Source organism: Paroedura picta, chromosome 4, assembly GCF_049243985.1.
Source record: "Paroedura picta isolate Pp20150507F chromosome 4, Ppicta_v3.0, whole genome shotgun sequence".
NCBI lineage: Eukaryota > Metazoa > Chordata > Lepidosauria > Squamata > Gekkonidae > Paroedura > Paroedura picta.
In genome coordinates this window covers 105,931,908-105,958,154 of record NC_135372.1, presented here as the reverse complement: position 1 = coordinate 105,958,154, position 26,247 = coordinate 105,931,908, and the positions used below count along the sequence as shown (strand labels likewise).

General features: G+C 42.8%; 1 protein-coding gene across 4 annotated transcripts in view; it reads right to left on the bottom strand.

Moving 5' to 3' along the window:
* Nucleotides 1-26,247, bottom strand: part of RAP1A (RAP1A, member of RAS oncogene family) — a 103,407-nt gene that overhangs the window by 53,810 nt on the left and 23,350 nt on the right. Inside the window, exon 2 of one of the 4 annotated variants that reach the window (XM_077334898.1) lies at nt 6,999-7,082. The exons of the other annotated variants lie outside the window; for them this stretch is intronic. The gene's annotated coding sequence lies outside the window, so the exon portion shown is untranslated. The remainder of the gene's footprint in view (nt 1-6,998; nt 7,083-26,247) is intronic. 4 annotated transcript variants of the gene reach the window in all.

Genomic DNA, 26,247 nt, shown 5'->3' with positions numbered 1-26,247 from the left:
GCAGGTGAGCAGCGAGGGTGAGGCGGGTGAGGGAGTGGCCTCGGCGCCCAGTTGAGCCCCTAGAGAGGCCAACTCGAAGGCGAGGCTTGGCGGCGGCGCAGACAGATGGGATGCACCAGCAGCAGGTGGCCACACGGCACAGCAAGGCAGGGCTCGGGGGACGGCCATGGCAGTGACGCTGGGTGCCTTGGAAAGTGGCTACATCCGCACCATGCTGGGCCAGCAGCACCACTCCCTGCCACCTACCGCTGCCTCCTGCCGCTACCTGCTACCGCAGCTTCCACTCACCGCTGCCACCAATCTCACGACCCCAGGTCAGGGTCCAGGCGACCCCAATTGGTCAGGACCCCAAAATTGAGAACCACTGCTCTATATATTTGTGAAATGCCCCTGTGGAAGGCCAGTGTCCATGCTTAAATATGCCCTCCCTACCAGCTTCCCTCATAAGGTGCCTTTTATGGGGAAAGGAAGAAAAGGCAATTTTAAACTGCTTAGAGACACCTGAGGCCTGCTGAGTGACTATGGGCCATTCCCAGTTTTCACAGAGCTCTCTCTAGCCCACCTCCCTCACAGGGAGTCTGCTATGGGGAGAGAAAGGGAAGGCAACTGGAAACTGCTTTGACGCATCTGAGGCCTGCTGGGTGACTGTGAACCATTCCCAGTTCTCACAGACTTCTCACACCCCCACATCCCTCACAGGTTGTGTATTGTCGGGAAATGAAGGGGAAAGGTATAAACCGCTTTCAAAACTCCTTTTGGTAATAAACAGCAAGGTACAAAAATCCAGCTCTTCTTCTTCTAGGGGGCAACCATGAAAGAAGCATGCGGGCACATTATATCAACAGTAAAAAAAATGGAGGCAGAAGAAGCAGGGCCACAGAACTGGGAGGAATTGGTTGTCATGTAATCTCCCCCACAGAAGAGTCTCTAGGTTGATTTTCACTTCACATATCTGAAGACATGGCTCTGGAAAGCTCATCTGTAACCACTATGGCACAATTCCCAAAGGTCAATCCTCTCCCACACTCAACTAACATTCCAAACTACAGGTTCTTGACACCCATCTCTCCATACCCATACCCTAATTTGTCACCACACCACCACAACCCCCCCCCACACACACACACACCACACATATTCAACCTCATGCCCTTACAGACTGGACAACCCCTCCCTGTCTTCTTCCCAATGCCAAGCTCTCTCTATCTTCATCACTCTCTTCCTTTCTACCTCCCTCTCTCTTTGCTATTTTCCCCCTCCCCCCTGCTAGCACCCATTGTATCAGTTACAGCGGGCTATAATTCTAGTCTAATATAATAAAATATGTCATGTACTCCTTACAACATACTGGAGGTTCCAAAGCCTCCTTTTGGTGAAATCTCCCACTCTCCTTGGGTCCAACTGCTGCTCATGATCAGGATTCCACACCCCCTTCCCTTTCAGGCCTGCTGTGAAGGGAGCCTCTAACAGTCCTTGAATGAGGTGAGGAATGCATTTATGAGAGCAACGCAGGGGAGTCTGTGGACATGCATGTGCATTCCTTTTAAGGGAACACATGTGAGGGGGGGGACTTTCCCCTTCTGCCTAATGGTTGGCTTAGAGGGAGGCCATAGAAAAGCCTCATTTACAATACTGATATGGCTGGCCTTACTGCTGGAGGGAAGACACAGTCAAGCAATGCATGTCTCTTCTCCACCACTCTCTGAACATTTAAGGCCTATCACGCAGCATTGTTATGCAGGTTAAACTGGGTGCTGTTGTGGGGTTCTTTTGCCTCCTGTTTCATCTGTGCAATGACCCTGTGCAGTACACCTCAAGTGTTTCATCTCCACAACAATCCACAACAATTTCATCTCCACAACAATCTACACAACAACCCTGTCCACCCTCCAAAGCAGCCTTTTCTGTTTAGGGAGCTGATCTTTATATTCTGGAGGTGAGCTATAGGTCTCTAGGCCCCACCTGGATGTTGGAAATATTCCTTGCAGTTTGGAGGTGGGGTTTCAAAGTGGTACAGTGCCTCACACTCTACTGGCAAAAGGAACCATTTTCACATCGGGAGCTGATCTTTATAATCTGGAAATTAGCTGTAATCCCAGGAAATCCCCAGGCCCCACTTGGAGGTTTGCTACCCCTGGGTTGGAAATATTCCTTGAGGTTTGGAGACAGGGCCTTAAAACGGTATAATGCTTCAGAGTCCACCTTCCAAAGTAGCCATTTTTGCATGCAGAGCTGATCTTTATAGTCTAGAGATGAGCAGTGATACTAGAGATGATGATCTCTAGTATACTAGAGAAGCTTGTAGGCTGAGGATGGGGTGGAGTGGTGCCAGTGTGGCTCACCTGGGCAAAGGGCTCTGGCCAGCCCTTAACAGTTTGTATTTTGGGGTGCAAACAGACAGACAGACCAGCAAGGCTCCTGTGAGTCTAGAAAGTGCAAGAAAATCTAAATAAGGAATATTTAGAGCCTAAATGGTGAACAAGTACCTGGCTGGAGAAACATAGGAACTGAAGTGACTTTGCTCAAGCCTAGCCTGGTAAATAAAAATCAGTATTTGCCAGGAAGGTCCTACAAAATCAAAGGAATAATAAGTAGATTTAGTTTTACAGGAAACTAGATATGGAGATTCTGGGGGGAACTAGGTGATCCACTTTTTTAAGGCAACAACTTGGCCTTGCAGACAACAACAGGAAGTGCAGTCGCCAGCAGTAGGCCTCAGACTTCAGAAGTGCAGACATCACCAGCTAAGCAACAGACTGTGCTAGCCAAGGGGTGTCTGTAGCCATGTGCATTCCCTTTGAAAGGGTGCATGTGAGGAGGGAAAGCTTTCCCTTCAGACTAAATGCCTGGAGATAAGCTGTACCTCCAGGGGATCATCAGATTCCACCTGGAGGCTGGCATCCCTAAGCTTCAATGTGGTACAATGCTACAGAGTCAATCCCCTCCCCCCTAAGCTGCCATTTTTTGCCTGGGGAGCTGATCTTTATAGTCTGCAGGTAAGCAGTAATTTCAGAATATCTCCAGGTCCTACCTGGAGGTTGGCTGTCAGTGGTCTGGAAATATTACTTGAGGTTTGGAAGTGGGGCCTGAAAAGTATATAATGTCTCTGCAGCTACCTTACCAGCTACATAGCACACTCTGACCTATGTCAGGACAAGAAAACATTCTAAAGAGGAGGTAAGGCTGCCAGATTGTTGTAGGCTCGTGTTCTGGAATTCCACACTACCTAGATGTACATAAACCTAACTTGGGTCAAGACTTCTGTGCACAGAGAGACCTCATCTTAGGTTTGTCAGCTTGCAAGTGAGGTATTAAACCCACCACACCAGACCATGAGCTAGCATCCATCGCATTACAGAATGCAAGGGTTTATAGCATATTATACAACTGCTTCCAACTAAAGCATGATTTTTCATTCTAAAAGCAGGGGGCAGGGGGCATAAAGGATTGGTAGCTATTAAGATCCCCGGACTACTACTTTTATCTTTTAAGTAGACTCTTGAGAAGAAGCTAACCATACAAATGCAATAGGGCAAGAGGAGGTGCTGACAGCACACTTCACTATCATATTGACTGTAAGGCGCCCAATCATAACTCAATCAAAAGAAAACAAAAAGTCAGGCAGAGCTCAATCTGCATATATGGCTAGCTACTCTGATCTCTTAATGAATCCTACAACAATTATCATATGCAAACTTCTTCAAAATCAACAAACTAGCTCCATAGCTTTGGAGTCATTCTATGTATTTTTTTTTCTCAATCCAAGGTCCACAAGGCAGTTAACAATACCATCAGAATAAAGGTAACTAACATAATGAACCATATCCTACAAAAAGCCAAAAACAACCAACAGAAAACAAACTAGAGCATCTCAACAGCAGCATCCTTACTAGAAACAGCATTAATTGAGGAAAGTGTGTGAAGAAAGTAATGTGTGAAATTCCCTTATGGTAACAGAATGATATAAATTAAAGCAAAAAGCTATTTCTCAATCTTCTCTAGAATCAGAATCAAAATGAACAATCAGATTTCCTTTACACCATGGTCCAGGTCACACTTCAGTCCTATATATAGGTAATAGGGCTGAGAGCAGGTTGTCAGATTTGCACATCTTCCTGCTACACCTTGGGCATTTAGCATGAAACATTTTCTCATACACTGGTTTTTGTTCACAGCAAAACACTGAGCCTAAACACAGCTGAAATTCCAGAAAGCAAAGTAGTATTATAAGCTGTTAAGGATGGGCCAATATGCAGACATATTTTAATTCTCTTCAAGTGGAAGAGATCCCAGATGTGTTGTAAGTAAGCAACTTCCACAATTAGTTCCATCACGTACCTAAGGTAAGACAAATAAATCCTCAAACAAAAGTCAATTCCAGTACACCGGAATTATTAGGATGAGTCATAAAATACGACCACGGTGGTATTTTATCATTCCAGTGCTTTGAATTCAAAGGCATGTTAAAGAGTCCCAGTATAAAACATCTGTTATCAATATTGAAATTTTATACCTCCCCAGCCAAAAAAAAAAAAAAGCTAGGAAAGATTGAAAGTTAACAGGTCAGTCCAACCCACCAAGACTCTTGTGGCAACCAAAAGGCCACATCTGCAATGCACTCCTAAGCAGAGTTACGTTCTTCAAAGTCCAAGTCAGCAGAGTTGTGAAGGGTGTAACTGTGCTTTAGGATGACACTGTTGCATAAAAGCTGATGAGCCAGAACTTACCTTATCTGGTGTGAAACTCTAACCTTCAGCTAACAGAGATAGACAGGCAAACACACTGGGGTGGATCCTACCACTCCGCTGAGCAAGACTTCTTTTTTAAAAAATATATGCTCTACCTTTCCTTTTTTGCTCAAATTTGCACCTTCCTCTGTTTTAAGAAGCCATCTCCCAACTTAAGTGTCTCTTCTGTAGGAGGAAGAGCCACTTAACACTGGAGGAAGACACCTTGAAGGATGATTGTATCCACCCCAATATTACTAACTAAATGAGGCCAGAATACTGAGCAATGCAGAAGCTGAGGAAAAACAAGTCCCAGTCAAAACAGTAAGCAATCCTGTTTGAGTAGGAATAGGACACTCCCACTGGTAATAAATTGGCAAATCAAGATGAGCTAGTTACTTCCAGATCAAGTCCAACAGCATCGCCTGCACGCATGTGTGTGAATTTTCATTCACCATTAAAATAAACTTCTTCTGGCAAAACTCCTAGTTCTCAAGAGACTGAAAATTATGGATTCCGGAGCACTTCAACAGGAAAGCAATTTCACAGCTATAAAACCATTCAAATGCCCATGAGGCGCCAAAGGTAGATAAACCTAGGCATCCATCTCTGCTTTAAAAAATGCTTTGTGCAGTCAATGTGGGGCAGTGATCTTATCTTGAAGGCATTAGTAAGGCAACATGTCAAGGCATCTACATGACAAAAGCACACCATTCTATGTATTACTAAAGAAGATCCAGCATGGTATAAGATTAGCAGTCTCACATGGAGAAATGTGTTTGATTCTCTACTCTTCCACATGCAGCCAGCTGGGTGACCTTGAGCCAGTCACAGTTCTCTCAAAGGTGTTCTGTTAGAACCCTCTCATCCTCACCTACTGCACAGGGTGTCTGTTGTGGGAAGAGTTAGAGAAAGGTGTTTATAAGCTGCTTTGGAACTCCTTTGGGCAGTGAAAAGTGGGGTATTAAAAAACAAAATATGCTCTTCATCCATAGGGGCACCAGCCAAGCCAACCCGAAGATTTATTTCACATCAGTATTCAAAATTGCTCATAGCTTGTTCTTCACACTATTTTAATTTGTTGGTCCAATCTTTTTAAAAAGTTATCCTATTATTGGATTCTTCATTCTCATTATTCTCACAGCCTCCATTCAGATGAGAAAGAACTTTTCTGTTCTACGAAACAGGATCCACCAAGCAAGATAGCAAAATTTATCCACAGAGCTTCTTCAACAGGAAGCCTTTCTGCATGGCAAACAAGCTTCCACCATTTCATTACTTTGCCTTTAGGAGTAAAATATCAGTATATCACAAAAACACCAGTTATATGGAAGCACATTTAACGTGGTTGGTCCTTGAGCCAATGTGACGAGCAAGTATGAGCCAAAGTAATACTCAGTAATCTAAACTGTATTGCAGAGGGGCAACCATATCAGTCTGTTGTAGTCAAAACAGTTTATACTGGCAAACAAACAAAAAAGGCATTTATTAAAAACGAGACCAGATGGCTCAATCATCCATATATTACATTACAAAAGCACATATCAAAACAAGAACTGGTCTAGGAATCCAAAAGCAGTTGTGGACCATTCCCAATAGCTATGAAAACATGAACAGGACAATTAGTTTCTTCAGTGAGTTAGCCATTCACATTAGTTAATCAAAGCTTGATAGAAGAAGATATTCTGGGGAAATGACTCTCTTTACAGGAGTATTTAGCTGTGTGGGGATATATCCTCAAATCTTAAGCTATACACAGCCCTAATTATTTACCAGACCACACAGATTTCCAGAAGATGCAATAATGCTAGGATGATCTTCCAGGAAACACCATTCTGGCCACCATGGATGTGGAATTTCCATACATTAGTGTTTCACACAAAGAGGGACTACAAGCCATTAGAAATATTGTCAATAATGATGTCATGACATATAGTTCCTGAGTTTTTGTCTTCACTCACAACTATTTAGATTTGAGGTGCTCTGTATCTTCAGATCATCACACTATCACATGAACTTGCACAGCCTCACAGAATCCCAATATATTTATGGTGGGTTTAGAACATATATTCGGCTCATGCCCCAATGCCTATCCTGTAGAGTGACATTTTTATCAACTGAACACATGGAAAAAGACACAATAACTTCTACCATGACTTTAATTTATTGTCCACCATCAGCCTGACCTCAGTCAGTCTGTGCAGTAGATTCACTCTTCGAAAATCACTGCAAAACTACTTGAGCATATCACAAACTGTCTGCAACACTTACCAAAATTCTCCCAGCTACCGTCCTTCATATATACCAGGCTTTCTCAATCAGGATTTCATGAAACCCTGGAGTTTCTTGACAGCCCTGGAAAGGTTTTCCAAATGGGTGGGAGTTAGCTTTAAAATATTTTTTAAATGTGTTAAACAGTTATAAGGTGACATGACTCTCCCCCCAAATGGCCGATGATAGGCCTGGAGGTGGGAAAGGGAGAAGTCCTGGTAGGCATGCATACAACTATGCTTCCCAATCATATTCTGTCTGATTGCATCACTCCTGTGTTTCTCAGTGGTTTCTCAATGGTAATAAAGTTGGAAAAGGCTGATATATATATACATACAAGCCAAATCTGTGTTCTAGAAGGTAGCTGGCAAAATATAGGTAATTTACAATGATTGTGAGTTACAATCAACCAACAATGCAACACCAAAGTTCACATGGTATTTCAGCTGTGGACTGCAAGGTGAGAAATACAAGCTCAGCAACTATTTCCATTACTACATGTATTCATTATTGGGAGGGGGGTGGCAAACAAAAATTTTGACTTGCTGCATTCAAAAAATTGTATTTACCCAGGATGACAAACTGCTTGTACATGCAGAGTCTACCTCATCACAGAGAAACACCTACCTCAGACATGCCACAGTAGGTGATGCAAGATCAGCCAAAAGCAAATAGGGAGGTAAAAGATATTATGTTCAAAATAAACAGCTGTACAATAGTTAGAGCCATCAAAATAGTTTCCTCCTAATGGAATGTTTGAGGAGATAATGCTTGAGAAGCCCGATAATGTTAAGTCTACCCAGGAAGACATTTCCACAGTGACGGAGTCTGCTACTGAGTCAGGCTGTGGCAGACCATTGTACCATCTCACAATTGTGCATTGCATGTTTGATTGCTTCTTCTCCCCCCCCCATACACACACACACACACAAACTTAAGGCATGTATGTGAGAGAAAGTTGTATGCTAGCCTTTACTCTGATAGACTTACTTTGCATGGGTAAGGAGACCCTGATGTGGAGATGCTTCTGAATACATCAAATACAGATAACAGCACATGGCTTCCTTCATCTAAAAGGAATGTATCACCTTACAGCAAGAAAGAGCTAAAAATTGGAGGCTGAATAGAAATGTTGGTGTACTTAAGCCAATTTAAGAAAACCTTATCGCTAAACAATAAAGTATCAGTGGCAAATCAGAGGATAAGTGTTCTGGTTAAACTTAAGTAGACTTTCTAGCCTTACAAATATTTTATTTGGTTCATTTTTATTCAGTCTTTTCACCAAGGAACTTAGTGTTACACATCAGAGCCCCCCAACCCCCAACACACTCTCACGCACACACACAAACACTTTTCCTAACAAGACAAGTTATCTATATTCCCTACAATATTGGCAGGGCTGCTGGACAAATATGGTGGGAGGAAAAAGAATGGGGGGGGGAGAGAATCCTGATCACTGAGCAATTGATCCAACAACTTGTGACAGCAGCCCCCTAATGCACATTCTAGTAATGCAGATGCACTGTTTTGCAAATGTATACTTACTAGATACTTTTCATAGGCTATTAAACTTAGTATCTCTTATTTGTAAAGACTGCTTTAAAATTATATTGGTATGAATAGGTTAACACAAATCCAAAATGATAATCTAGTGGGAAAAGTAATCTAAAGAGGGAGTTTGTCAGATTATTTTTTGCTTTACCAATATTTTATCCGGGGGGTGGGGGGGGAGAGGGGAGGAATTTCCCCAAGAATGAGGTGCCAATATTAATCAGCAAGATTTTAGTCAGCAATAGTGAGCCACATGCAAAAAAATGTTTAATTTTCAAAGACAAAGCATCTGAGAATAGAAGGAACACCTCATACTTTAACTCCCACTTATTGAATGGATGTTTTAAACTTAGCTGTTGCATTAACCAGGTAAGATAGACAAACTGGAGCTGGAAATGCCAGTACCAGCACTTACTAATGTTTCTCTAGGCCTCCAAGTACATATATAGTGAATAACTTCATGGATTCAGGTGCATCTAAATTTGTTGAAAAACTAAGGTGACTACACACTGTTTCCCAATTTGAATAATTTAGATTTCTGAACAAAAAAACCCCCCTAGGTTAATCGATTTTTAATGCTTCTATATAATTCTTGTCCAACTGACTTATCTTTTTGTATTGTACATTAAAGCTCCAATTATGGTCTGAAGTAAGTTTGGTTTGTTCAGAAATAGAAGGGAATACAGTTTACTTTTCTGTACTCTTCTACATTTAAAAACAGAAATATGAACAAGCCTCGCATGCAATCATGCTCCATCAACTGAAATGCACAAAATTCTCTAGTTCAGTTTCTAAGAATCTATGGGACTTGGAAACTGATAACCTATGCAAATTGAAATTAAGAAAACCAAGTGGGGCTAGAGTCAGGAAACTCCAAGAATCAAGAAAGCACAGAAGGCTGGCTAGAAACAGGCAGGCCGTGGAGGTAGAAAAGTAAACTGAATTTGTGATGACCAGGCAGGAAAATGATTCGAGTTCTTGGTAGCAAGAACTGAGCAAGCGGGGGGGAAGAATAACTTCCTGTAAGCACTTCGGCAAGAAAGGGAAGTCATATGCATCCCCAATGCAGGCTGTCAACTACATACAAAATAGTGCTCCTCAGAAAAACATATAATGTAAATTGTTCGTCAAAACCTCACCCTCTAAAGCACTGAAAAAAAGTACATGCACAACCTCCAAACGACTAGGGATGCTGTTGCCTTTGTTCCGAAGACTTTGATTGTTCGACTTAAGTGGATTTGAAGATGGCAACCAGATGAGCGCTGATCACATAGTTCCTGCCAGGCAGGCACCAACACCTGCTGGACTTATTTGTACTGGATTTTCCCCAAACTGCATGTCATATGCAAAGACACTGCCAATTCTAACTGATCAGCAGCCACTAGTTCCACAAAGGACTTACATATATAAACAGTGAAGGGTAGAATCTGACTGAAACGCAGCATTCATTGATGACCACCTTGTGAGTGGTTTAATTTGTCTATTTAAACCACTGTCTGCTCAGCAGACCACTTATACAACAAGGTTATGGACAGGCCAAAGAACTCAGTCAGGCTGTATGCAAACACATCTGCACAGAAAGCCAACTGTGCTGTAAAGCCAACTGTGCTGTACTGCATGGTTAGCAGGGAAGACAATAAAACAACCTGCTGAACACTGAGGAACAGACAGAAAAAACAGGTCTCTGCTTGCTACAGGATGTGAGCTGAGCATCCCTACTATACAGAGACTGAGGCTTTATGCTCTGCATCTGGCAAGGTCTGACCTAAAGTCCTAGAAATGGATCGGTTTGCAGTATAACAAATTTTTCATCCCTTTAAATATTATCCAAGTAAAACACAAACACCAGATTTGACACAGTGACTGCAGGATCCATTTTCAGACCATGCCACTGTGCAAGAAGTCAAAGTAGGCAACAGTCACAATCCTGCCTGGCCTCAAAAATTATGCAATTAGATCTACACACTGAAACGACACATGCCTGGGGGCATCATTAACTTTTGTTTGCAACCATTACTGCTTGAAGGTTCCTAAGGAACACTGTAATCGGAGGAGCTTATTAACTAATCAGCATTAATACTGGCAACTTCAGAGCAATCTATTTAGAGCTGACACTGGTCAGCACACTTGGTCTTGTTCCCAAGTATATAATAAATGCATGCAAATAAATCTTGTGTGGTATCCTATAAGAGATCTGACAATATACACTGGGCCCTGTCCTATTTTAACCCTGCAAGGGCTGAAAAAGTGACATTCTACTGAGAGCCAGATATCCACGTTTTCTTTATCCCCCCAAAAAAAAAAATTATTTAAATATTATTTCAGCTTTACCTGTTAGGAAAAACACACACATAACCTGAAAAAACTAAGGCCATACTGATACCCCATAAAACGGGAAATTGTTAATTGTAGCTACTGGAATAACTACTTTTAATTTCATTTCTTTTAATGCTTCATATACTTGGCAAAATACAAAGTTCAGTTCCGTGAAACTTAACAGCTTGCAGCATTTTTAAATGAATCACCAAGCCAATGGGAGCATTCATCCTTTTAGTGCTTCCATTACACTGTTAACGTTCAGTATCCTGTTCCTCGAACAAGGAGGCAAGTGTCGTAATGATAACCACAGCATGTCTCACGATCGCAGAACAAAACGCATCAACAAAACGCAATTTGTGATGACGCAGTAAGTAAGTAACGCAGTAAGTTCCAAGGCAAGCCTATGAGCCTCCAGTATTCAACTGCTGCCTTAATCAACATCTACCTGGTGAATAGTTTGCAAAACACAACATTTAGAGAATTAAAAAAAAAGGATGTTCACATCACAATTACAACATCAATATTTTAATGCTGGGAAGCAGCAGTTGTTTTTCTGTATATAAGCAAACTGCAATGGGTCTAAAATTAAATCATAGAATCATGGAGTTGGAAGGGGCCATACAGGCCAACTAGTCCAACCCCCTGCTCAACGCAGGATCAGCCCTAAGTATCCTAAAGCATCCAAGAAAAGTGTGTATCCAACCTTTGCTTGAAGACTGCCAGTCATCATCATCATCATCCTCTCATACCCTGCATAAAATACAGGCTCCAGTACACCCAAGCATACTTGCCCTGCTTTCCTGTGCCATGGAGACCCTTCCAACTCTGTACCCATAAGACTCACAGAGACAAAAAGCCATGCATAGTTCATGGGACTTCAGTGAAGAGAGAAGAAGAAATCAGAACAATTTCTTCCATCCCCCTGGTCCCATAATTCTGCTTGAGGAAGAAAAAGGAAAGATTTCTGTGGGATTCTCTCCTTGGCCCTGCAATTCACCAGCCTGCATTACTTTTCTCCCATACTGATCCCGAAGCTTTCAGGAATCCGGTTTAGCAGTTAACATGAATTGCTGGGAAGAGAACATGGGGAAAAGCACATTCACCAGCACCTACTGCTAATTGTTGGATGGATATAACCCAATGTCACATATAAAGGCAAATAAATTGCCTCATCACTAGTTTAAAAGTACTTCAGTCCACATCCTTGTATTTTAAAAATTCCATTAACTTATTCCTATATAAACCTGCCTGACAATTATGGTAATTTTCAGAAACCGTACTTTGGGAGATCCTACAATCAGAGGCTAGACAGATAGCAACCTGCGAAGGGGTTGTGGCACCAAAATTATGGAATTCCCTCCACAAACAAATGGATCTATTCCAGTCTATTACTGTCTTCCACCACTGGGTGAAGAACTTGTCTTGTCTGGCATTCCATTCCTGATTGTCATTGACTCTTCCTTTCATTACCATGTTTATCTGTTTATGCAGTCTGAGTCTGTTCTTGTTCTGTTTTATTTATTTGTTTTTATATATTTATGCCTATTTTAAATCTTGCTTTAATGTTTTCACAGTTCACTGCCTTAGGGTCTCTAAACTGGGTGGAAAGGAAGATTAAAGTGTTATAAATTAAACTTTATTCTTATAATCTTCCCTTCCCGGTGTGGCCCCAGAGCAGATAACAAATCTCAAATAATCCAATGTAACATGTACAGGTTAAAACAATAATGTATGTGTGTGTGTGTGTATATATATATATACATACATGCACACATATAAAGGTTGCTTTCTTTCTTGCAGAACCAGACACAGAGAGTAGCAATGGGGGATGTTGCCACTTCCGACTCCCATATGGGGTCCCACAGGGGGTGGTGCTTGCCCCTACTTTGTTTAACATCTCTATGCTCCCTCTGGCCCAGCTGGCTCAGAGCTTTGGGCTGGGCTGTCATCAATATGCAGATGACACCCAGCTATTACTCCTTATGAATGGTTACCCGAACTCCCCCCCATAAAACCATTTGCCAGATGTTTGGGAGCTGTAGTTGGGTGGCTCGAGCAGAGCCTATGGCTAAAAAGGAAGAGGGCAGGTCAGGAAGCACATTAACCCAACCTTGCTGGGATGCAACTTAACATTGCACCCCATACCAAGAATTTGGGGGTGACCTTTGACACCTCCCTTTCTATGGAGGCACAGCTCACGAGGGTAGCTCGCCAGGCGTTTAATCATCTACATCATGCGCGGCTACCAGCACCCTACCGGTCTTCGCCATCCTTGGCCATGGTGATCCATGCAACAGTCACCTCCAGAATTTAGTTATGTAACTCGCTCTATGCCGGCCTATCCTTGTCTCTGACCTGAAAATTGCAGCTGGTGTAAAATGCAGCAGCTAGGGTCCTCACAGGAACATCTTGGAGAGCCCATATCCAGCCTGAGCTGAAGCAGCTGCATTGGTTACCAGTTGCGGTCCGAATCAGGTTCAAGGTTATGGTTTTGACCTTTAAGGTCCTTTGTGTTCTGGGACCCACTTATCTGAGGGATCGCCTTTTGCCCAATGCCCCCTGTAGGACTTTAGGTTTTGCGGGTTTCAACTTGTTGGTAGTTCCTGGCCCCCAAGAAGCTTGCCTGGCCTCGACCAGGGCCAGGGCCTTTTCAGTCCTGGCCCCAACCTGGTGAAATGAGCTCCTGGAAGAGCTGAGAGCCCTGCAGGAGCATTCTACATTTCACAGGGCCTGCAAAATGGAACTCTTCTGCTGGGTCTCTGGTTGTAGCCATGGCATTGAAGATCGTGGGTCCCTCCAGGAGACACTGCATCAAGCCAGACCACTGCCTGTGGCAAACTATCAACATTTACTGACGCCCTCCATGGCGCACTGAAAGGGGATTATAGTGTTGTGGGGTGGGAGAATATCTTTTTTCCCCTCAGGGCTTATATTTTAATGGGGTTATGTTTTATGTGGCGTTTTATTCTGTAACCCGCCTTGAGACCGTTTGCCGATAGCAGCGGGTAACAAATATAACAATGACAACAATAAAAGCTGCTTCTTTATTTTAAATAAATATATTTTGATCTAGGAGTACAAGAATGTCAGTGCATGCTTCCTGTTTATTACCACTGGTACTAGCCAAAATTACTGGAGCAAAAGCAAACTGCTTGATTAATACTTGGCATTGGGTAACATACCATAGAACAGCCTTTGCCCCTCATTTTAATTACGCTACTCTTTCCTGTAACACAAGTAATCATACCTCTGTTACTTGCATGTATTATATATTCAAGTGAAAAGCTCCTCAAGGCAGGAAACTCTTCTGAATATACTTCACCATACAAAAAGGAAACCAACAGCATTCAGCTATTGCAATGACACATAACAAAACGTATGGAATCATTAGCTGGCAAGTTCCATATCTAGCTTAACTAAATGGAAACACAACCACAAGCTAGTACCCAAACTGCTTAGTTAGGCTCAGATCAAACAGGTTTCCTATGATCAATTTAAAGAATGAAGGCAAATTCCTATAGACCACCCAAGTAGTTAATAGGCTTTTGTAAAAGGAGTCTATGTGTAAGCATACTAGAAATTCTACTAGCCTGCTATCCAGAGTGTGGATAGCTGCTGCTCATCAACCTCTGCAGCAGAGTCACTGTGCCTCTTTCTTTGCAAGTATAACTATCTAAACCATGGCTGGAATTGGAGTGTGAGCCCTGAGTGCTAAAGGCCAAGGCCAAGCTAAAGGCCAGGAGCCCAAGGGCTCAGCTGTCTGGAGATCCAGTACCCTGGATGCAGCATAAGGAAGGTGGGGGGGATAAGCAATTCTGATTCAATGTGTGCTGTACTGAGGCATGGAGAGCCACCCAGAGAGAAGGCTGGGATCTCTGGTCTGGGAAGGAGGATAAGGAACACACTCGATAGTTTCTCACCAAATTAAAAGTCAAGTTGTGATTGTGTGATTTTTACTCAGCCTCAGGTGAGAGGTGGGTTTGAATTTTGATAGTTTTATGGTTGCATGTTTCTTCATTGTCTAATGGTTCAGTTACCATTTTCTCTACTGGTGGAAGAGATGTTCTTGGGGAAGGAACGGGGTGCCACAATTCACAGTATGAGGGTAGGGGGAGGTATAGTGGAGGGAGAAAAGCTGGAATAAGAGCTGGAAAGAAAGCACAACAGATATCTGCATATTGTTGCCCTTTCTGGCTCTTCTTCAGTTGAAGTAAAGTGGGTAACTCTATCAGGAAGTCCTTCTATCTTTCATTTATTATGTCAGAAACAGGAGGGATGGAAGTATGCTACCCAGCGTCCTGCTGAAAATCAAGACTTCACCATTCAAGTGAAAATTTGTTTCCGTTACCTACTTCCTGTACCTCCAAATCCTCCCCCCACCCTCTTCTTCTAAATGTTCTTTAATAACCTGCTGTCACTGCTCAGCTACGTGGGCTCTTACAGCCTGTGCAACCCAAACTATTTACTGCATCTTTATCTGACTTAGGGCAGTGTGCTTGTCTTTCTCAGGAAATTGCACTCTGAATTTTGTGAGATTAAAATCTGAATTTTATGAAGTACTCTGTATTCATTTCAGCATTCTGGGTTAAATTATATGAAGCTTCTGAAAAAGTTCTAAACACCATCCTTGCTCATGTCACTATATTCTAACTCTTGAATCTGGGCTTTCCCCCCATAATACTTTACAGTACTGCAAATCTCAAAAAATTGCTCAATGTTATAAAGGCCTTCAGGCTAAAATAAGGCACATGTTCACAGCAGTTATGCAGAAACTTCATTCAAAAACAACATCCTCAATATATCCGCTGTTAATTCAAGAACAGGAGACATTTGACGGTTCACTGTGTTTATGTATTGTTTATTATACCTCTCATTCACATACAGAAATGTGGCAAGAAAGAACTCTGTCCCTTGTAGGTTAACTACACTGCATCACCAAACGTCTTTTCTAGCCAGTTCATGGTTTCCAGTCTTCACTGGTTTACAATCTACCCACATACATTCTCATCTCCAAAGAAGAAGGCTATTAGTCAGTTTCAAGGCTCAGAAGACTTAGATGTATACTATAGCAGTGGTCCCCAACCCCCGGTCCGTAGATCAGTCGGTACCGGGCCGTGGCTCCTCGTCCTTCTCCCCGGCTGCTGCCTCGAGTGCTGCCCTGACACTCTGCCACCGGCTCACCTTTGGTGCTCTCCAGCAGCCGCCATGGCTGGGGCTCCCCCTTGGTGTGGCACTGCACAGCTGCTGCTGGCAGCGTCCCCCCCCCACCAGGTGGCAGAAAGTCAGGGGTGCTGGCGGGAAAGCAAGTGGAGCAGGGGCTCAGGCAGTGGCGGCAACATCCCTCAGCAAAAGACTACCCCCCCGCCCGGGCCTCAGTAAAATTGTCAAGCGTTGACCGGTCCCTGGTGACAAAAAGGTTGGGGACCACTGTACTATAGGCAAGGCCTTATGGTGCAGTAAGATAAAGATGCATGCAGATGTGATTTTCAGTCTTGTGGCATTTTCAGTCTTGTGGCATTCAATTATTTGTAAAGCGCGAGTGTCCAGAAATCACACAGAATATGAAGTGTACATAGCGACTACAATCCTGGCCTGACTTTGCCTGAATAGCATCTACTACCTAGCAGCCAACATGGCAACTGAAAAAGAGGTTTAATTTTCTATATATAACGATTTTAACTGTAACAGAGATGAGATACAGAATGCCTGGTGACAAACCAGGAGAAGACTAAATAAAACTGAGAACAGACCCAGACTTCACAGAAGGTTGACAGCCATCTGATTCTGACAGACAAGTCTTTCACTGTTGCATTTCATTTCTCCCTTATGCCATAAGAGGCAGCTCCAAATACTACAGCACCCAACTGATCTGCTCCAACAGGCAGCCATATCTTAATCACCTACTGTATAGAATGAGTTATGAAATAATTTTGCTAATACTTCAAAAGGGAAGAAAAATAAGTTTTTATGAGAGGGATAGCAATATGTGTCTAATTATCAAGAACAACAGTTAAAATTGGCTTGGATCTTGCCTAGATTTCTGTAGTCCCAAGGAGGGAGGATTTTCAATGATTGCCCTTCCCACTGGAGATCTCCAATCCCTGTTCTAAATTGTTTCAGAGGAACCCCCATTCCCAGAAGCAGCATTTTAGGGTGGATTTAAGGCTCCTACAGGAGGAAAGAAATGACAGGACTCATCCTTCCTTGCCCATGAGGCCAACGCCTTTCCTTGTCACTGGCACATTACATTAAGATGAAATACTGACAGGCACTGATAGGGGACAAAAATGTCAAGGAGATGGATGTACTTTTAAGAAACTGTTTTGTATATTCAATAATGCCCCCCTTGGATTGTTAAAAATGCAAGAGAAGGGAGGGGGGTGTAGGGGTTATTATGATCCAGGATAACCAGGATTCCATGGAATTTCCTGCCCCTATTCCCCTTCTCAGGAACCCTCCAGTGCTACCCCCTTTTCCTAGTGCAAACTTGAAACTACACCAGGGAGATGTCTTCTTCTACTGCTTTAGGATGAGGCAGAATAGATTGCCGCGCAGCTCTAACCCACAGATCGCCCCTGCACCAGTGTTAGCAGTTTATTATAAAGGCTATTATGGGAACCAGTTCAATTACCTTTAAAAAACAGTTTGCTGTAAAGTGACATACAAGCAAGTCAAGACTTTCTCCCACAATGCCTAATGCATGCAAGCTATACAATGTGTCAAGTGAGGGAAGACCAAAGCATTGCTTTTTGTTTTGACAGCTCCCTTAAATGCACGCTTGGCAGAACACACTGCAATTTTCACTTTCCGTTCACAAATAGCAAGTGATATTTTCAAGGTTTACTTTTAGAATATGGAACACTGCAACTTAAGAGGGAAAATGTTTCTGCAGGAACAAAAGACCAACAAGACTGAAACGCAGGGATATAATCATTTTTACAATATTTAGGGACAGACATGACCATAACCAGCACGTCAGTTCCCTGCCCTTATGACAGGAAATTTCAGGACTAATTATATCATGTTATAAAGTAGCAGGGCTACCCAAAAACAGCTTTTTAAAAGACACTTGCTATCCATTCAGCCAAATATGCAGAATGGGGAGTATTATTACAGCACTTACTGTTGGAGGAAAGACACATTCTAACTGCCTACACAATCCCTAAACAGAACAAGTAAACCATCTAGTTCTAGCAAGTGTTCTATAAGCTCATTCCGTCTTCCATCATCAGTTCAAAGTTCGCAAACATGTTTAGAGCCATCCCTACACACATACACAAAAGTGGTTTCCACTCAAGCAGAAATTTGGATTCCTCAAGTCTATCAGTATGAAAACTATTCACAGGAAAGCTACAAACCCTTAAAAACAAGAAATTTTCTTGTTTGTATCCTTTCCGATTTGGTTCCAGGCATGGTTATGGAACTGAAACAGCCTTGAACACATTGTGCTGGGAGATGGATCCAGGTGATCCAAGGAAGCCTGCAGAAATCTGAACCATGATCTGGAGGTGGTTTAGGGGTGGGTGGAGGCTAATAAACTGAAGTATAATCCCAACAAGGCGGACGTCCTACTGAAAAGCTAAAGATCTGACCTGAGATTAAGGTGCCACCTGTTCTGGATGGGATTCCACTGCCTTGAGAAATAGGCCTGCAGTTAAGAGATACTCTTGGACCAATCCAACTGATGGATTCATCCTACTGAGGAATAAAGCAAATGGCAACTGTGACCATGAGCTCTTTTTAGCAGCGTCAAATGTCTAACCAGCTGCAGTCTTTCTTGGGCAAAAAATATCTGGGCACTGTGGTTACATCAAGATTAGATTACTATTGAGAAAACTTGAGAAATAAGCAATACTTACTCTCCTATCAAGATTAATTTATTTATTAATTATATTTATATACTGCCCACCCTTGTGACTCAAGCCAGTTTATATAGAACATGGAGAACACCGGAATAAGTGCAGTACAGTACTGCAACAATGTTGAATAAAGTAACAGTAGCAACAGTGGTTTGAACAGCATCCCAATAACTAGTGGTAATAATATTAACCAGTTAACTATGTTTCCATAAGTACATGGGGAGGAGTTTTAGGGGGTCCTAAACCAAATGCCTGGGGGAAGAGCTCCACTTTGTAGGACCTGCAGAACTGTGCTAGCTCCAGCAAGGCCCTGATCTCTTCTGGGAGCTCATTCCACCAGGTGGGGCGCAGGACAGAGAAAGCTCTGGCCCTGGTTAAGGTCAGACATGCTTCCTTGTGGCCAGGGATCAGCAGCCAGTCAGAAGTGACAAAATGTACAGCTCTTTAGGGGGTATAGACAGCAAGACAGGTACACTGGGCCCAGACCAAATATGGCCTTAAAGGTGATTACCAAGACCTTAAGTTTGATCTGGAATTCAACTGGTAGCCAGTGCAGTTGTTGGAGAGTGGGCCTGATGTGGGACCGACTCTGGCCACTGCTTTCTGGGCCAGCTGTAGTTTTCAGTTCAAGGTTAAGGGTAAGCCTGCGTAGAGTGAGTTGCAGAAGTCAAGTCTAGAGGGGACTGTCACATGGATTACTGTGGCTAGGCGTTCAAGGGCCAGGTAGGGTGCTAAAGGTTTGGCTTGGCATAGGTGGTAGAATGCCAGGCATGCTACTCTTGTGATCTGTGCCTCCACAGGGAGGCCTCTGGGTAGAGGCCTCCAGGATCATGCCCAGGTTCCTGGTGGAGTGAACCACTGATAGTTGTGCCCCGTCCAGGTTGGGCAATCGCACTGCCTCGCTTGGACTTTTCCTGCACAGCCACAGGATCTCCATCTTTGAAGGGTTGGGCTTCAAACAACTCTGCTTGAGCCACCTCATCATTGCTTCCGAACAACTGGCTAAGGCTTCTAGGGGTGAATAAGGACAGCTATCCATCAGGAGGAAGAGCTGGGTGTCATCTGCATATTGATGACATCCCTGCCAGAACCCCCACTCCAGTTGTGCAAGAGGATGTATAAAGATGTAAAATAAGATTGGATTATGTCTTTGACTGATTCAACAACATAAAATACATCATTTATAACTCTGTTAACATATGTAATTGTACTATTTGCATATTTACTAAATTTATAACTACAAATATATTTGTTTTCTGCAATAAAAATTGTAAGCTACTGCATCCAATTCAGCAAATGTAGCTTTAATTTTCCCCATCTGAGAGAGATTGGGGGGGGGGGAGAGAGATGGAGGTAGAAAACAAATTTAACTCTGCTGCATCAGGGTTGGTACAAGTCAGAAGAAAGGAACTGCTGTTCAAGAAAATAAAAATCCCGTGGGGTGCATGCAGTTCTTTGAATCCAAGCCTTAACACAGTACAAATCAACTGTGCCAGCTTTCAGAACTGATTCTACCCAATACAGATGCAATGATGTTTCAAGCTGTACTCTGGCGACAATGCACCAAGAAAAGTTTCCAGGCCAGCACAAGTATTTCTGCACAGCTCTCACTTTGTTCAGCGGGTGAATGCAGGGTGTTATTCTCTTTTTGCCAGTTTTTTAAACACAGTATGCTTGGACCCAGTCAAGCAAGCTGTGGTCCTAATATAGTATTGTTTATCTGCAAAGCCCAAACAATGTGGTTAGGCCAGCGACATTCAACTGACTGCAAGTTTCTATACAGGACCCAGTTATCCAAGTGAAATTTCCATGCACCCCACTCCCACCCATCAATGGGTAGTGGGGAGGTAATCTTGATACCCGTTTCATCTCTCCAGCTGAGCGCCTGCTTAGCAAAGGAAGGTAGAGAAATACTGAATTTATATTAGCTCAGGCACTCAAAACAGTCTTTCCCCACAAGAATTAGCAGCACATTACTAGCACCAACTCTACTGGCAAAATATCCTGTTACTGCAACATGTGTGGGAAGATAACTTGATGCAGGAGGGGAACCGTTTAACAAAAAGATAATTGGGCCATGTAAATTCTAGTATATGAATACCTGTTAAGTGCAAAGGTTGGAAACCAGTTCATAGATGCAAGCAATATTAATGATTTTGTGAAAAAATTAAAAACCTGCATTATAGATGGATCTGGGCCCAGACACCTTGTCACCTACATGAGCCAATAATCTGGCTGGAATCTGATTAGCCTCAAACAGCCATTTGAAGACTCTTTCCCCCCCCCCCCCTTCAAATGGAGAGAAGTCAGAAGGATTGCTGGTTTTTCTCCCCATTGATCCCCCCCTTTCCCTCCGGCAGTCCTCCATCGGTCCTCGCCTGTAGCAGAAAAAGCAGAGGTTGAAATGGCTGACAGCCATTTCAGCAATCCATTTGTTGTTGTTAGGTGCAAAGTTGTGTCCAACCCATTGCAGCCCCATGGACAATGATCATCCAGGCCTTCCTGTCTTCTAACATTCCTCGGAGTCCATTTAAGCAGTCCCCCAATTTCTAAGCTGGCTGGTTCATTGGGGGGGGGGGTTTGCTTTGGTTGGCTTCAGGGGTTCAGTTCAGGAACATGCCAAACCATGAACTGAACTGGAATTTTCCAGTTCATCCCCTTCCCTAATAAACAACTTTAAAGGGGAACTGAACACATTCATCTAGTATATGTCCAGCAGTGGCTCATAGTCACAGTGACTAAGGAGAACCTCCATGTTCAGAGGCAACTACTCTTTGAAGTCTAGTGCCAGAAGGCAATGTAAGCGGAAGGCTTCAACCACTGTGCTCCATTGTTGTCCTGCCAGAGGAACCGGATGGCCATTGCATATGACAGGATGCTGTACTACATGGATCTCTGGACCGATCCATCAGGGATCTTATGTTCTCTCTGAATTCCAAGAAAGATGCTTAACTTTGGTTGGTTTTGCTTTGACAGAAAAACTCACACTTGAATGCTAGCAACTTAAAACTTTTTTTTTTGCTTTCTTCCCAAAGTATCACTTGGAAAGGGCTTATTGTATTAAAGGATCATATTCAACTAAGGTCCTCATACAGAGTAGTATTACTTTCTAATTTTAACTCCAGGGAGCAACTCCAAGCTCTTTAACCCATGAACATTCACCTGGTCCAGGATTTTCAGCATTCCTTTGAGTAGATTTACTTTTTATTCTGTTGGTCTATATTTTGCAGGAAGTTCCAGGGGCTATGTGCCAAAACAGACAGAAGGGAAGCCAGAGGCAAGGCATGAAAATAGCATGTCACACCCTGGCTTAAAACAAACATAATTTCGTTTACAGTAGTTGGCGGAGTCCTCGCTCAATGGACTTCAGTATTAACAGAGACCTAATAATGAACACAGCTGTGAGACTGAAAGGATAGAAGTCTACAGAAGGTCTGTGTAAATGTGTGCCCTTAAATAGAGGAGGGGCGAGAAACTGCTCTTTTTGTGCTGATAAAGCAAGACAATAGAGTTACCTTGACACATAGGAAGGGCTGTGTACTAGCACAGTGGAAACAGAAGGTCGCAAGGAATTGCTCTGTTCAGTCTCATCTGACTAAATATCATTCTCAGCTGCCAAAATACATAGGTAGTGTAGGTCTGTTCACTGCACAGAGTTACCAGTTTTCAACACAGGATGTTACAGAGTGGAAAATGTCTTTTTCCTCTTCTAGTCCTTTGGGACAAAGAATGGCCATATCTTTCATTTTCCCTTCCTTTAACGCAAGCAAGTTAGGTCATCATGAACATCAGTTAGCTTCCCAGGTTAGACTAATCCTGGGCTCAGTCTAACAAAACATCAAAAACAGAGTGTGCACACCATGAATCCATTCTTTCTCACACAGTATAATTCTAGTCCTACATTCTATACTGCAGTACACCAATTGTGACAAAGTAGCTTACCAGTATAAATCTGTCTTCTTTTTTAAGATCACTAGTCCCATTACCTTTGGTAGTAACAGAACAAAGACCCAAGATTTCATGAATTTAGTCATGATATAATGCCACCACCTCTCTTCCACAGAGGTCAAGGCTGCTTATAAAGCTTCTCCCTTTCTTCCTCTTGCTTTCATAACAATCCTGTAAGGTAGGTCAGTCGGAGAGAGTGACTAGCCCAAGGTCGCATATGAAGCTTCATGACCCAGTGGGAATGTGAACCCCAGCTTCTCAAATCCTAGTCAAATACTTCTCACTACTAACTACTAGTTCTGCTTGATCATCTCCTTCAGATCTAAACACATGAGCCTGAGTTTGCAGATTCCATGTTCAAAGAGATACCAAGACCAAGATTTAACAGTTCTTGGTGAAGTTTTTGAAGCCAAGTTCAAACTGAAGATCTACATGCATTATTTCAAACATTTATATCAGCCTTCCTCAACACTTTAACCATTGAGAAACCCCTGAAACATTCTTCAGGTTTTGGGGAAACCCCAGAAGTGGCATGATCATGCAGAATACGGTTGGGAAGCATAACTATGAAACACCCACCTGGGACCCCTCCCCTTCCCACCCCATCCAGGTCTATCATTAACCATTTGGGGAGGGGGAGGGCATGTTGACTTGACCATATATGGTCATATCACCCAATACATTTTAAAAATATATTAAAACTTGATTAACTCCTACCCATTCAGGAAATCCTTCCAGGGTTGTCAAGAAACCCCAGGGTTTCATGAAACCTTGGTTGAGAAAGCCTGATTTATCTCATGTGAACTCTTAAATACACTCTGGTTCACAAGGCAGCTTAAGTGTTAAAAGAACATTAAAATACTAAAACCCCGGCAAAGCAATAACAGTTTAAAAATATATAAGCCAACAAGTCACTGCAAGAAAGTATTAGCAGTAGTATTGCTACATACACAGTAATATTATATATACTAGCTTCAAAGCCCGTTCCTAAGAACAGGCATTGAAAGAGTCCCCTGGCCAGACAGCTTAAGGTCACTTTGGGCCATAGTTCGCAGCTGGATCAAGTGCAGCAGCTGGGGGCTGGGCAGCTCATTAACAAGCAGTCAGCAGGCCAGAAGGCCCTCGTTAGCAGGCCCTCCACCAGGACCCTTTACCCAGGGCCCTCTCCCCTTACCTGTTGCTGGCTCCAGGCACCGAGGCATATATGAGAGCAAAGAGGCTAGAGTCCAGAGATGGAGGACAGGAGCTGCAGGGGCAGGGCCAATCAAGGTGCAGCCAACTTTGCTGGCTGCACCCTGATTGGCCCTAATCCAACTTGGACAGCCGGACATGTTCCACCCCCCCCCCCAGGCCGTTTCACAAATATATAGAGGAACCATGTATAAGAATAATGTATATATACACACATACACATACATACATATCCCTTAGATGCCAAATGACATACATGCACAAATAGCTGATTTTCTATTCCCCAGTAAACATAGCACATCAAAAAGAAGAACCCAAGTCAATAGAATGCATTGAAGAACGAGTATAAGACGAGACAGTCCTTTAGGTCTCCTAGCTCCAGGCAACTTAGTGCTCTGAAGGTAGCAATCAGCACATTTGAGTAGGGCTCAAAACCAAATAGGGGCTAGTGCAATTGCAAAACTGGTGAAACATGATCTTTGTTATTAGCACCTGCCAACAATCACCTCATGGCATTTTGTGCTAACAACAATTTCTAAGTTGTCTTCCAAGGCAGTCCAATTTATTTATTGGCAACTAACAGAAACATAGGAGCCTCTTGTGTCACAAAGTGGTAAGGCAGCGACATGCTGTCTGAAGCTGTCTGCTCATGAGGTTGGGTGTTCGATCCCAGCAGCCGGCTCAAGGTTGACTCAGCCTTCCATCTTCCAGAGGTCGGTGAAATGAGTACCCAGCTTGCTGGGGGGTAAACAGTAATGACTGGGGAAGGCACTGGCAAACCACCCTGTATTGAGTCTGCCATGAAAACGCTAGAAGGCATCACCCCAAGGGTCAGACATGACCCAGTGCTTTCACAGGGGATACCTTCACCTTTTTAACAGAAACATACTAGTAAAATCATAATTTAAAAACCACCCCAAAACAGCACAAAAAAATCCTTAAAGCAATTAATCCAAAGGTAAAATGCACATATGCATGCAAAATTGTAGAAACAAAAGTCAGGACAGGAGAGAGGTTCAGAGTCTAAGTTCCACAACTCAGCCTTTCTCAACCTTTATGCCATTGCAAAATCCCTGAAACATTCTTCAGGATTCAAGAAACCATGGAAGTGAGCATGCAGCCATCCTAATGTACCCCAGTAGTAGTAAAACTGAATAAGAACAGGCAACTCTGAGACTGGCAGCAGGTGTTCTGTGCAAACTAATCTATCTATTTATTTTCTTGTATTTCTATACCACCCTCCCATAAGGCTCATGGTGGTTTACAAAAAACGTCATGAGTTTACATCGTAATCTAGTGACAGCAAACGTAACAGTGGTTCCAAAATTGATCATAACAGATTAAATTGCTGTTCGAGGCTTGTTAATGCCTGCACAAGAACCTAACACGATCTACAGCTGGAGAGCCTGTCAGCAACTGAAAACAACAAATGCCAAACAACTGCACTTTTATATTTGCTACATACCAGCCTTACAAGACTGGGAAGTTTCTGATCCTACGGGCAGAGTGGAGAGGCTTGTCACTAAATTTCTTATCCTACTGCAACAACAAAACTACTTCGAAATCAAGAGCAAATGCTAATCAGTGGGTGACCAGGAGCAAGTGACAGGAAGGCTAGAGAAAGCTTCAGTAGTAAGAGACCTTGACAAGCCTCTTCTGGGAAGACTGTGGGCTGGGAAAAACTGAGAGAAGGAATCTATTATTAGATAGATTCATGAAGCTCAGTACTGATCAGCTGTACAACGTACTTCTGTGAGCTTGCACATTACATTCTTGAGAACTACAGAGTGAGAACCAGCTTGCTTTCGTTGGAACCTCATATGAACCCAGTAAATTACAGATCAGGCTTTTATTTTTAAAACTAGTGTGTTTCAAGTCAAAGCTACCACAACTTACAACAATATACTTGACAGTAGCATATATTTATGGGGAAACCCAGGTTCAAATACCTACCCACCATGAAACTCAGTGGATAACCTTCAAATAATCATTTTATCAACCTAGAAAGCCAGTATATGTATGTTGTCCTGAGCTTCTAGGAAGGACAGGATTTAAAAAAAAACATTTAATAAATGTACAGGTAGTATGTGGCAAAACAGAAGACCTCATAACTGAGCAAGAATGACCCAATGCAAGACAAGATTGTACATGATTACTAGGCAAAGAAACGACTCCAATTATATGCTAAGAACCTAAAGGAAGAAAGGAATAAATATTTACATAAGTATAACTGTTGCACATTAAGCTTCTGCCTAAAAAAAGCTGTTTGCCTTTTTCTGTTCCAAAATACTTTCATCCTTCCTGTAGCTGGAACACAATGAACCAGCAAACAATGAACCATGCTTCTTCATGCAGTTTGTTGATGATAGATAGAAGTAAAA